The sequence below is a fragment of the Rattus norvegicus genome, chromosome 15 (genome assembly GCF_036323735.1).
Source record: "Rattus norvegicus strain BN/NHsdMcwi chromosome 15, GRCr8, whole genome shotgun sequence".
In the NCBI taxonomy this organism is placed as follows: domain Eukaryota; kingdom Metazoa; phylum Chordata; class Mammalia; order Rodentia; family Muridae; genus Rattus; species Rattus norvegicus.
Genome location: NC_086033.1, coordinates 24,067,025 through 24,081,364, shown reverse-complemented (window position 1 = coordinate 24,081,364; position 14,340 = coordinate 24,067,025). Strand labels below are relative to the sequence as shown.

Below are 14,340 nucleotides of genomic sequence, written 5' to 3'. Positions count from 1 at the left end.
CTCTCGCTAATAAGTAATAAACAAGTAAAAATCTCAAGGCTCACATACACATTTTCAGAACTGAACATTAGGACAGAGATTTGAGGTATTTTTTTGAACATTACAGACTGTTCTACATGTTAATATGTTACAGACTTTGCATATTAAGCACAATGTAATATTGAAATTTCATAGCCGCTTGATAACCTCTAATGAAGGTATCTGAAAAACATAGAGAAAATGATACCCACAATTTCCCGGTCTTACTCGTACCTAGAAATACCCAGGGGTCTTGTTAATGTTCAGATTCTGGGTAAATACTCCCCACGATGGAATATGGACCTTCGGATAAACTGTCTTCCATAAAGGCAGGCAAAGAGCTGACAAGATAGTTAAAACGCCCTTTTCAGAACTCTGGTAATTAACCAAACACAGTGTTTGGAGGAGCTGAACAGAGCTCGAAGGCTAGAGCAAACTGTACCATCGTCTTCCCCTCTTCCCCCTCTCTTCTCCAGAGGTATAGAGTGCTGTGAAAATGGCCGTTCCCACAGCAATCGTAGCCATGAAAAGAAGCAGTAGGTGGAGACAGTAGATTGAGCTTGAGTTACAGCGTAAAGACGTTCTGTAGAGTCAAAGATAAACAGGCCTAAAATGCGGGGACCAGTGACCCCCACTCACTGAAAGACAGACTTGAAGCAAGTTGGTTGGGGCTGTAGATAAAGGACACGTTCTTATGCTGAGGTGGTGGTTCCATGAGGATGCCATAGCAATTCTAACTATGCATGAATGACCCTGTCAACAGAGACTCATACATGACATAAAAATTAATAGAACTAAGGAAGAAATTGATCACTCAGCTAGAGCAGTTTGAAATTGTAGAATAGTCCACATCTAATAATGGAGAGACAAAAGTCCAATGTGGAAAGTAAAGATCCCAACACTACAAAAAAGGAAAACCCATAGGCACCTCTAGGATACTCCACCAAAGAGCGGCCACCCCCACACACACTAATTTTAACTGAGCACGCAGCATTCCCTCCGATAAAACGCATGTTAAACTGTAACTGAAGTTTCAATAAAGTAAAAAAGATTGATATCCTACGATGCCTTTTTGTGCAGTGGAATAAATTACATATTAATAGCAGAAGCATATTTTGGGAATTCGCAATGTCGAAATTAAATAGCACATCCCTAAAGAGCCAATGGATTAAAAAGGAAGCCAGAAGGTAAATGCTTGTGGTTCTCAAGCATGACTTAGAGGTGAACACAGCATGCGGAACTCATGGGATGTTGCGAGGCTTCATCCATTGGGGTGGTTATAAAATGCCACAAACCGATTGGCATTTTAGAAACAGAGACTTATTTCTCATTGTTCTGAATGCTTAGTAACTTGAGACTGCACAGCTAGCAGACTCAGCAGTGTGGGCCACTTTCTGGCTCAAAGACAATGACTTCTTGTCCTTAGACGTGGGGGATGATGAACTAAGCCTCTGATGACTTCATATGGGCATGTGCACACGTACGCGCCACAGAATGTGTCAAGGTCAAAGGCAAAACTCTGGTGTCCCTTCTCGATTTCCACCTAGTGTGGAATGGAGTCTCAGTTCCGCCATTTTGCTGCGCACACGAGAAGAGCCCATCTTCGGGTTTCTTAGGAGCCTCCCACCACCTCCGCCCCCGCCTTCCATCTTGCCCTGGGAACAGTGAGGTCAGAGATGCACACTACTATGTCTGGCTTTAGATAGGCTCCGTGAGTGTGAAATGAGGTCTTCGTGCTTGTGGAAAACTGTGTTACCCTTTGAGCCATCTCCCCAACTCTGAGAAACTAATCCCAATCATGAGGGTTGTGCTTTCATAATATATATTTGTATATGTCTATAGTAACGTAATTACTCGAAAGTGTTGACAGCATAGATGCTTGTAACGGCATTCACTATTCACAAGAGCCAAGTATTTGAAACAATTTCAGCGTCTAGGCAGCTTATTAGTGCATAAACTAAAACATGTATATTATGATATGATATTTATTATTCAGCTATAAAACCACATGACAAATGACTTCTGCTATGATGCAAATAGACTGTGAGGACATTATGCTCAGTCAGGGAAACCAGTCATAACAGACCGCATTTGTAAGTGTCCACTGACATGAACTGACCAGAGTAGGGAGATGTATACACTCTAGAAGAAAGGGAATTTGTAGTTGCCTAGAATTTAGGTTTGAAAGGAACTACGGAGTACCGGTGAAGATACACAGTGATAAAGATATCCTAAAAGTGGGGGTTGGGGATTTAGCTCAGTGGTAGAGCGCTTGCCTAGCAAGCACAAGGCCCTGGGTTCGGTCCCCAGCTCCGAAAAAAAGAAAAAAGAAAAAAAAAGATATCCTAAAAGTGGTTACGGTATTGGCTACTCGATTTCAAATAAGCTGTACGTTGTTTTGAAGCACACATTTTTAAGGGATGATTTCTTTCTTAAATTAATTATATTTTAATAAAGCTTTTATTTAAAACACAAAACTCCCAAACTCCCTTGTAGGCTGAGGTAAAGCAGAGTGGGGGTGGGCAATGAGCATTTAGCCAACAGCCACATTCTTAATTCTGTTACTGAAAGGAAGAAGAACTGTATCTAGTGGGGACCAACTCTCAGACTCGGCACCTCCCCATCCCCAACATGCTGCACTGTCTGACACAGCCTTCGTGGATGCCATCTGGGCAGGATTCCCACCAAATATCTGTTCACAGGGTTGGGGAACTATTCTCGTAGCTGACCTACTTCTAGGGGTTTTACTCACGCTTCTGAGATAAACTTTCTTTCTAGGGGGTGGTGGCACACATCTTTAATTCCAGCAGGTGGATCTCGGTGAGTTAAAGGCCAGCCTGGTCTACAGAACGAGTGGGACAGCCAAGGCTACATAAAGAAACCCTGTCTCAAAAAACAAGACAAAAAATTCTTTTTACTCAAAATAAAAAGGGCATAACCTAATCTAGTGAGATGTTTCCTTTAGGCCACAGCCAACACCCTGGCTTAAAGAAGGACATCTTTCGGGCTAATTCTTTGATAGAAAAAATGTCCTCTGAGTAATGGATCAAGGCGCCCATTTTTGGTCATCTCATACTCCAAGCCTTCTGTGATGGTAGAGAAACTCCTTTTGTACTCCTCAGAGTCCCTTGGTGGTTGGGAGGGTCCCCGGAACAGTAAATCTGTCAAGGGTGCGTCCCATTATTACGTCATCCCTGAGGCCTAAGAGGCCTCATTCTGGGAGGCTCAGGAAGTCTTTCATCTCCATAAAGGATCCCACTGCCGTCCACACTAACTCCTGCTAAAAGAGAGGTAATAACGACCAAATAAGCACTTATGGATTTGTTAATTCACCTCCCACAGAACTGACGAGAATTCAGTTTACCAAAGCTGTGCAGCGGCTCTGGAGGTAACGCCGGGGAGCCTTGGCTTGTCCTTTTGTTTAGCCAAGATGCCGTTTTCCAAGTGTGTGAGAATCCCATATCCACACGAAAACTGGAAACACACACTCATTGTGAGAGCATCTGGCTTCCCGGGTAGACTTCTCAGCAGCCCAGGGAAAACTGCTCCTGAGCAAACTCAGAGCAGGCGCCCAGAGCAGGGCACCGGAGACAAAGTCAGTGCGCAGATCAACGCAGACCCTCTCCCTGCCTTCTCTTTTCTTACTTGGGCATAGCTGAAAGGGAGCATCCTGCTGAGCATACATTATATATTTCCCAAAATATTAGCTGATGCGGTTACTAATTGGGATGCATTTGTTGGGCTTCTTCTGTCCACTTCTGAGCTTCCTGACTTTACCGGGTAGGTGCCAGGGCTCTGCCATTTCTCTGCCATCGATGGAACAGCAGAGGGGTACGTACTTGTCCGCTATTTCCCCTTTCATCCCTAAGGTGATGCTTTCCTGCACGTGGGCTCTTTCCAACACACTCTCCTAGCTTGGAAACACCGTCAAGGCTGGCCTTACAGCCTGAGTTTTCTCATACCTCTCTGCCTATGAGGAGCCCAGGGCTGAGCAGGGCCACATGTTTGCTCTCATGTTCTCATGCTCTTGGAAGTGACATAATTAGTTTTAAACAAAAGACTGAATATGTATTGTTCACTTGACCCTGTGCGACCTCACGGACCCTTTTGACAAGAGGCTTAACTACTCTTAACTTCGTTTTCCTCGCTTGTTAAGTGTAGAAAGAGCCTGGTCAGCCGGGACCATGGTCGGAATCCAGTGTTGGCTGCCACTGCTCAGAGTCCGTTCTTAATGTCGGTGTCCTTCCCCCCTGTGTAGTGTAGTTCAGTGTTTTACCTAGGAAGGGGCTGAGACAAAACCCACTAAACAATGTCTCCAAGGTCATGCAGCTCATAATAGACACAACCCTCCCTGACATTTCCTATTTAGAATACAACTGGAGTCCATTTCTGTGGTGCTCCTATGTATCTACACTCGTCTAGGAATTGATATGTGAGTTAAAGAAACAAGACACACAGAAACATGGATACTGCATGAGGCATGGGCTCCTTCCACCTGGCAGACTCCTGCAGCAAAAGCTGATCACAGCTTTTCTTTGTAGGCTAGGTCTTTGATTATGTTTCTCCCACCAGTGAAGGCCCTTCTCTGCTTCCAACGCCCCCAAGGCTGCCCTCATCTTCCCTTCAAGACTTACATGCGTGTTCCTCGAGAATCCTTCCACTGAAGGAACATCGTTTCAATCCTAGCTACCGGTTTTCCTGTTTGCTTTCCTCCAGGCATGAAAGATCACTGATGACTGAAGATGAGGTATTTGCTGACAGAGTGTCTGCAGAACTTAAGATAATGTGTGATTGATTCAGTCACAGTTCACTACGTGACTGGTGAGAAATGGAGCTTTTTGGCCCCACACAAAGAGAGAGAGGAACTCAGTGGATAGAGACAGCTATAGTGAAGGAAGGGTCTAAGTTACTTCCTAGAGGGAAGGAAGACTGGAAAGGGAGAACACAGGTAGAGGCAGGAAGTCCAGTTAGACAGGGGTAACAGCTTGAGCAATCGTGGAAATGAAATGCAGGAAAAGCATAGAGACCAGCAGGTGAGTACGGGGCCAGGGTTTTGATCAAAGCAGCAACTACAAACGCATATGCTTCTGAAACCAGGCTCATAGCTCAGTCATAACACACGTTTATAATACACAGTGATGACATATGGTCGTGCAGTGCAATAAGAAGGGGAAAGGGATGAGACACACCAGGAAAACAAATGTCCCGTTTAAAGGGAAAGTAATGGGTGTTACTCTGTGAGAAATGACCTCAGGGGCATCATTCAATTTTCTCCCAGATGACACTGATATTCAGAGAGAGAGAGAGAGAGAGAGAGAGAGAGAGAGAGAGAGAGAGAGTGAGAGAGAGAGAGTGTGTGTGTGTATGTGTGTGTGTGTGTGTACCCGCACCCATGTGTGCACCTTTGTGAAATATCTTCATTTTAAAACATTTTTATTTTGAAACTTTCAGGCAATTACAAAAGCTAAGATACGAAAAGCTGAGCAAACGTAGCACGGAGTCTTGCATTTACCCTCTTCACCCACCTTTCCCTGATAGAACAATTTACACTCCCTGCAGGGAGAGTGTCACAATGACGATGGTTAACACTGCCCTGTGGTAGTCATTAAGTGGTGTGCTTGTTCTGTCGGTCGGTCAGTCGCCAGCTCTGGCCAGCATCCTTCCGACACTCCAAAATCCAGTCTAAAATGCCATGTTGGGATCTCAGTTACTGATTTTCTCCTGTCTCAAGTTTGCAGTGTGTGCGTGTGTCTGAAATTGTGTTTGCCCCTCTGTCACGGTCAAGTTGAAATGATGTGTTTTTGAGGGGAAGAGTCACGGAAACGGTGTTGTGTTGGTTCTCAATGCTTGATGTCAGCGCGCCTCATTAAGGGGGAGATTTTTTGATCACTCGGTGAAGGGGGCGTCTGCATGTCTCTCCACTTCAGAGTGACTGGATTTATCTTGCATACCTGACAGACACCTGAGGGCAGACTTGAAGCATGCCAGGGGATGCCTCCTTGCTGTGGTCTTGACCACCTATGACCCTTCATGGATGGTGGAAGTTGCCTACCATGGTTATGGGGATGCAAGCCTGGTAGCGCTTTTGCCTTTCCCTCATCCATTCCACAGCTATTAATTGGAATTCTTTTCGGTAAGAAAAAGCTGTTTTGTCTTTTTTCCTCATTTATCCTTACTATTCATATAATATTCATATTTCAATGGCGATTTCCCTTTGTTTTATTGATTATAGTAGTATTATAATCCAATATTACCATTGTTTTGTTATTTAAGTTGTCCCTTTTGGTATATTACACAATGACATTTTAAAACTTAAGCTATAACATATCCTTTCCCGCCCGAGCACAGGTCTGCTTCCTTCCGTGGTATGTGTGGAACGTGATTCTGGTTTTTTTCTATTCATTTTTAAATTTGATATACTGCCGATACGCCATTAGTTCAAACTCTATCGATGGTTAAGTTTTTGTTGTTCTCTTTTAAGAAAGGTTCTCACTCTTCAGTCCCAGGCTGGAGTTGAACTCAGGACTCACCCTGAACATCCTTCCTCCTGACTCAGCCTTCTGAGTCCTGGGATTAACTTTCCATACTTTAAAGCCAAGATATTTATTCTTCTGTCAAAGGAGCAGAAGGATTCGCTAGGGACTAACTTAAGCCCTTCCTCCATTCTAGCTGTACCCCCAAACCCCTGCAAAGGAAATAATGAAGGATCGACTATGTATTGAGTTAGCAGGGTGACTTAGTGGTGGAACACTTGCTGACCGCATAGGACAGTCTGAGTGAAATCCTCAGGCAGTTTTACCTCCTTCTCCTACGTCCTTCTCACAGGAGCCCAAGCCATTCCCTAATTCTTTCCAGTGTGGCTCTTAGAATTCAAGGCTGAGAGAGAGATCTCTTTGAGGTCAGATCAAAGATCATTTTGGATACTGTTTATTTTATAATTTTGCACATAAAGAGTAGGCAGCCAGAAGCACACATGGCTTGTTTCCTTCTATCCTCCTCATCCCAACACAGCTCACCTTTGTATTAAAGCACCATAATCGCTTTAAATCACCAAATGGTGGGCACCACTCCTAGGGCGCGTGAGGTCGACCAGATGGCCCTCACCAACAGGGCACCGGAAACTCTCCAACAGCCTTCGACTTATTTGAAAATGTTCTCTCTTTATTATTTTAACCCTGTCATTTGAATTAGAGTGTTTTCCTGGTCACAGCTATGTTACAGGCTCTGTGGTTTTATCTTTTGGTATGTTAAGTGCACCACTACCTGGGGCGATTTAATCCCATGAAGAGGTGCCATTAATGAGGGGACCTGAGGAACACAAGATTCACCACAAGCAAAGAGAAGCAAGCTGTGATTAATGAGCCACTCTGCTGCTGGTGTCTGTGGCTTAAAGAAGGCAGGTCAGCTCCAGCTGAAGTCCTCAGATAGACAGATTAGCTAAACCAACACCACTTGTCTGCACGAGTGCCTCCAAATTATAAATGAGTAAAATCCAATTGTTTTGGGGTATGAGTTATTTGGCTTTAAACTCGGCTAGCTATGCTATTAACTATTGATCTGTTAATCTATAATAGCTTAGAACAAGACTTTGATAGAAGCTGAAGAGTTTTGACCATAAAGTTAATAAATCTTCCAGAAAACCTCTTTGCCAGTGTATGGCGCACATGCTTGCTGGCAAGACTTTGTCCCCAGAAATTCTCAGTTCAGCTTGACTTCCTTGACTACTTGTAATACTGAAAGCCTCCCATTAGAAGCCAAGCCATTTGGATTTCTAGTTATGTGGCCATTATGTGCTAACTTCCTGCGGATGATTCTGTGTGCTGTGGCTTTCCAGGGTGCTAACAGAAAGACAGTGACTCCCTTTCAACTGTTCCCTTCTTCCAGGAAGAGCAGAGGCTCTTGCTCCAGTTCACGTCAAGTGCTCCATTGTTTATTTCAAGAACTGGAGTGACTGGAGACATTTCTCTATCTGGAAAGGCTAATGAGATATTTTTTATGCTAGAGTAGAGCTGTAGGTGTGCTGGATGAGGCAGGGGATTGGCTGGGAGCTCAGTAAATGAAACTGAGAAAGCCAGGGTGACAGAGATTGGTCCTGAGTAAGGCCCTTCTTACAGCAAGCATGTATCTTTCCCTTCACTTTTCCCGTAATGGGGTGAGGAGGGTTGGGGGCAGACCTCAGCCCAATTGACCCCAGGATGGCAGTGACATCCGGGCCATAAAACTCAGCACATAGACAGCACCATCTGCCAAAACAAAAAGACCCAAACCATTAAAGTCTATAGTTCCTGGAAAGCCTTTAAATGTAGTAACCTTGTGTTTTGTTTTGTTTTGTTTTGGCTTCTGTAGTTCTGCTTCTGGCTAAACCGTTCTTGATAACTGAAGTATATCAACCCAGAACATGGTTTTGTGCTTAAAAACCTCACTCCGAGAAAGACTCAGGACTACACTGGGATCCCGAGAAGCCAGTATATACTCGCTGCCTAATGACTTCCTATTGGCTTAAAGCTGTATCTGAGTAGTCTTCTCTGGTCAATGCCCCACATCATTTCCTTTACTCTCACAGCTCAGCCTTTGCCTACTGACCACTCTCCTTGTTGACAAAAAGCCTTCCAATGTTTAGCTCTCTACAAACAAACATATTTGGGGGGCATCAGCTCCTTTTAGTTATTTTGCATTGCTGTGACTAAAATAAATAAGAGAACAACTTTAAAAAGATTCGTTTATTTTCTTCAAGGTTTCAAAGGATTCAGTCCAGAGTGACTCGGACCCTGTGGGTGTGGGTTCCCAGCTCTGGGAGTGTGGGAGGAGGGGCGGTGTCATCTCAAGATGGACAAGAAGTAGAGCCAGAAGGGAGCATCAGACGTACGCATCGGTGACCTATTTCCTTTTCCCAACTAAGCCCTGTATCCCAGACTTGCTTCCATCTCCCCAGACAGCACCACCGACTGTGGGCCAAGTGTTCAGTGGAGGAGACAGCTCACATTCAAACGTAACGAAGCCCCATTTCATGGAGTACAAGACAGCTCTGCCTGCAAGCAAGCAGGAGGCGTCCTCGTGCCTTTCAGACTCGTTTCCATTGTGGCCCGAGCCATGCCTTCATTCCACACCAGTCAGCTCGGTCCTGCAGCATGACCCTCTCCTGAGGAGAACTAATCTTTAAAGGTCTTTCCAGATACTTTCGGAAAGGAGAATGCAAATTATTAAGAAGCAAATGAATAATACATATCAACTTTTATCATTAGATAAAAGAGCATCAAATTGAAGTCAAATTAAGATGGCATTCTCTCTCTCTCTCTCTCTCTCTCTCTCTCTCTCTCTCTCTCTCTCTCTCTCTGTGTGTGTGTGTGTGTTTGCGTGTGCCTGTGTGTAAGAGAATTAATTCGGGAAAGGATTTTTAATACTTGTAAAGCTGTTGTCCCAATTATAACACTTAAGGGTGCTGTGACAACACTGTCAAAGCCAAATTTCTTAAGCAACCAGTAGAATATATCATTTCACAGAAAACAGAGTCTCAGGGAAAAAGGGCAGCTTCCGGGTTAGTTAATTCAAAGGTTCAACAATGACATGGTCTTTATGGTCTTCCCTCACTAGTTTTGCCTTTGTGTTGACGTGGTTCAAGGTTACCTATGTAGACATGGCACTGTCCAATGAAAGAGTGGACACTTTTTCTTGTTTGACTCTTTTCAAGAATTAAGGAAAAAATAATCCATGAACCGAACAGCTCCTCTCATCACCCAGGGTTTTGTGAGATGTTCACCTCACTCACGATTTATTCCCAAAGAAGGCATGGGCGCCTAATCAAGACAAGGCTCTGACAGGAGACAAGAAGGAGCAAGGCTTGTGGATAGGCAACCTGTGATGTCCACTCTCGCTGCCAGGAGGTAGATGCTATATGAGCAGTCCGTGGGTGGACTTTCTAGGATGCTGCACTATGTATCGAGATACTTAAGAAAGGCCCAAACCGGGGTTGGGGATTTAGCTCAGTGGTAGAGCGCTTGCCTAGGAAGCACAAGACCCTGGGTTCGGTCCCCAGCTCCGAAAAAAAGAACAAAAAAAAAAAAGGCCCAAACCCTTTGTCACAGAAGTTCCATGCCTAAGGATGACGTTAGTGCACCTTAAAGCAGATGAGCCCGTGTCCTCAGAGATGATCATCCTTATAGTAAGAAGGATTGGGGGAAGGAAGAAGGAAAGAAAGGAAGAAGGGAGGGTAGGAAGGAAGGAGGGAACTTCAGGTCCAATAATATGGAAAGAATTATGTAATTTCAGTATATGTCCTTGAATGCTATCTTTTAGCATTTTAAAATGCATACAGAGGACTTTTAAGAATGGGGGAAATAGTAATATTAGGATGTTCAATGAGAAAATGTGATGTGAAATTATACACACATAGTGTAAAACTTCAGGTAGACTCTCAGTAGCAACTGTCTTCTCCACATATCCAAGGCTAGGGACGTGTGAACCATGTCCCCCCTCACAACTCTGAAGTGTGATTATTCTTGTACTTTGTGAATGGATGAACCAGACTCTGCAACATTCATTAAATCCCCAATTTAAATGCCATTCCCCTGGCCATTGGCAGGGTAGATACTGGAACGAAGGTCTCCCTCACTGTGTGAGCGACCCTCCTTCAGCCTCTCCTGGTTTATTCATTAAGCATGAATGAACCTTGCTTAAGAAACATGAACACACACATCTTGGGTGAGGTGGCACTGGATTAAAAATGAGGAATTGGGAGCCTGGGAAGGAAGCAGAAAGATAGGAAACCCGGAGAAATGGCAGAGAGGAGCTGGGCTGACTTATTCACCATGTCTGCCTGAACACTCTGAGATTCCTGGTAGCCAGAATGGCTCACTGAGTTTCTTGAGAACATCAGCCTTAGCTTCATGAATGACTCCTATCAATTAGCCAACAGTGCCTTCTCCCGATGTTAACTTCTAAACCTGTAGGCTCAACAGAGAGTTTTCCTACTGAGGCTGGCCCACACAGGGCTGGGCAGGGACATGAATGATCCCAGGTGCTTAAGGTAGAGCTTGGCAAGTCTGTGACAGAAGAGAATGAAGAGCCATTATTGTGTCTTAGAATAATTCTTCCAGCCCCAAGCCAAACATCTGTTTGTAACTACTAAGTAAAAACTGGTAAAGTACAGAAAAAGGACCAGAAAGAGAATTCTTTGTTAATCTCCTTTTGCTCTTCAAATCAAAGCTGCCTGTGGCAACCAACCCTGATGGTAGAGCCCAGTTAGTGAAGCGGATACGCTACCACAGGATTTATCTCTCCAGCGTTTCTCAACCTGTGGGCTGCAACCCCTTTGTGTGTCATATATCAGATATCCCACATAGCAGAGATTCATATTCTGATTCATAACGGATGCAAATTTACAGTAAGGAAGTAGCAACAAAAATAATCTTACGGTTGGGTGCCGCCCACAATGTTAGGAGCTGTATTAAAGGGTTGCAGCATTAGGAAGGTCGGGAACCACAGATAAAGGCATGCATTGTCTTGGCATTGGCAACATGACAGAGCGAACCATGAGTCAGGCCTTTGCACTGTGCTCTTGTGCCCACTCCCACAGGTGGGTGAGTCCCTGATGGCACCTCGCCAGGCTTATGGAAAAATGGTACCCACAGCCTCCTTGGTGCCATTACTTGTAAGAGAAGGACAAGAATAAAACAGACGTGCAAGAACTATGACCATCACAGCTGACTTTGGAAAGGCCTTGAAAACAACAGTCAGCCATGTCTTCAGGAAAACTCACTGGAGATGAGTTTTCCTGAAGATATGGCTGACTGGGCAAAGAGAGCGTCTTCTACAGCGAGAAAGCTCACGCCTGTATTTTGCTTCTTGTCCTTTTTGAATGTTATGTTTAAAACACTTAATGCTTTCAGGTTTATCTGCTATGCCTGATAGTTCAGTTTAACAATATGTTACAGAGGGGAAGAGAAGACATTTTTGCACAGTGAATGTACAGCTTGGGCATGCTTCTGTGTTATGTCTACGCTGATGTCTCCAGGTGGCCCTGAGCAGGCAACATGCCACTCTGGGCTTTGGCTTGAGAGTTTCTATTCTCTAAGCTCTTCACAATCATCAACTTAGTGACTCTGAGGCTCCCTAGTGAAGATCCAAACACAAGTTGTTCGGAGCTTGAGAGAGCAGATTACCTCTGGGCTGCAAACTATAGGAAGGCATCCTTTATGTCAGCCTTGAGAAGAGCTTTCTAGGTACAGAGAGGGTCACTGACAGGGATAGGACACCAGGTTATGGGTTTGTTGAAACAAGGGTAACCAGAAGAACCGGAAGCAGAGGAGTCAGGAAAGTGGCAAACATGTTTGAGAAGAATGTTGAAGGACCCATCTACCATCGGACCCAAGGAGGCACATCCGGGGCTAGAAACAGGAGAGATGCTCAAGAGTAGGGAGGCAATCAACGATGAAGCAGGAGGGATGAGTAAATGTAGAAATACAGTTGAAAGATTCGGCAGACAAGTTCTCCTAAGCTTTTGTCATACCCCAGTTATAAAGAGAGCGAGTGGGTTCAACTGTGGTACGAGCCTTGCATCCTGGAGGAACACTTAACAAATAGACTCACTATCTAAATGAATTTAGGTTGACAACAAGATAGAGCAAAAAGTACCAGGAATTCCATGCCTTTGACATCAGCCTACAGAGCAGTATAGTCATTGCAGTAGCCGGATGTTCATTGGTACGTGGTTACTACCCACAGTCCATCACTTCTGTCCGGGTTAACTCACGGTAGTGCATATTCACAGACAACAGGAAGGAAATGTCATACTGGATCTGGCTTAACTATTTGAGACTTCAAAGCCTGCCCCCACAGTGATATACTTCCTCCAAAAGCGCCACACCTCCTCCACCAAGGCCACACCTCCTAACAGCGCCACTCCCTATGAGCCTAAGGGGCCGTTTTCATTCAAACTTATCACAGAGGGAATCTTGTGGACGTTTTCCCCCTTTGTTGGGACGAGTATGAATAAAGTTCTGTGTGCAGTCTTTTGTGTGGACCCGAGCTTCCAGCTCATGTGGACGATGCCAAGGAGTAGTGCAGCCAGGTCACGTGATAATAGTGGGGGAATGAGTTTGTTGACTCTGCCAATCTGTCTTCTAAGCTTTCTCTACCACTTTGCGTTCCCGTGAGCCATGACTGAGAGCCTACGTGTGTCTGAAAGTCAGAGTGTGCATGCCCGTTTGTGTTCTGTGCTCTTCTGTGAACAACTACATCTTTCATCAACACAGTTCTAACTGGAAAGAGACCTTAAAGCACTGGCCAAAGTCTCTCTCTGGACAGGCACTCTGGCGAGATCTGAGCCTGACTCCTCCCAGACAGCAGCCATCTTTGATCCTTCCTGAAGTAGCCTGAAGCATAAATGTGGCAGTGGGCTTTGTTAGCAGATGGCTGTGGAGAGTGACACATTTAGGGTCTGAGTCAAACATTCTGTCAGCTCTTCACTATGCAAATTGTCAGTCAGTGACATCTTTGACATTTCCCTATTAGAAAAATATGTTACTATAAATGACTGTCATTTCTGATGTGCTGCTGGCTGTGAGGGGAATGGAATTACCAGGTGTGGAACCTGAGAGTCAGGGCTACTTCTCGAAAGGCACAGGCCAGTGAGAGCTTTGATGTGTCCGTTCCTGTAAGGGAGATTGGGTGTTAGGGAGGCCAAAGGGAGAAGTTTTGAGGAGACCACGTCTGAGGCCACAGTTCTTCCCAGGCGCTCCAAACAGGAAAACTGCCAGACTGTTCATCCTCTACAAACCACTGCCCATGAGGGTTTGATCTGATGTCTCTCTGCAGCAGCAATGGGGACCTATTTGTCATCTTTGAGACACGGCTCTGATGACAGTTTCATGCTGGTCTCTCACTAGCTCCACAAAGCTGCCTTCATCTGCAGCAAAGTATCTTCCCAGATAATGTTTTGATTTTAGAATAGTTTCAGCTTTAGGGAAGCCATTAAGATGGCTCTGGGAGTTCCCATATACTCCATGCCTAGCTCCCCTCATCATTAAAACCGCGCGTTGTTAGTACAGCACATTTACCACAGCCAATGGACCAACACCATGCACCCTACTCCATTGCTTCATCCACATTTCCCTAGGTTTTGCCTAATGTCCTTTATCCAGTCAGAATTTCTTCCAGGCCACAATACACTTAGTCACCATGACTGCAAGGAACATTTTAAATAGGAAAAGGACAGCGTGGAATCACTTAAGAGTTTTTTCTTTCTTTCTTTCTTTCCTTTATACTTTGCTGGGATTAAACGTCTCAGTCACTCTTCGAGGAGATTACTTCTAAGATTGCCTTAGG

At 44.7% G+C, this 14,340-nt stretch overlaps 1 long non-coding RNA gene across 2 annotated transcripts; it reads left to right on the top strand.

Moving 5' to 3' along the window:
* The first annotated feature begins 3,083 nt into the window (after positions 1-3,083).
* LOC102554413 (uncharacterized) lies at positions 3,084-8,731 on the top strand. 2 transcript variants are annotated; one of them, XR_010057906.1, is made up of 4 exons: positions 3,084-3,309; positions 4,591-4,765; positions 5,977-6,151; positions 8,365-8,731. It is a non-coding gene; the product is annotated as an uncharacterized LOC102554413 (long non-coding RNA). The 2 variants fall into 2 exon arrangements; XR_010057905.1 differs by lacking the exons at positions 4,591-4,765; positions 5,977-6,151.
* The last annotated feature ends 5,609 nt before the right edge of the window (positions 8,732-14,340 follow it).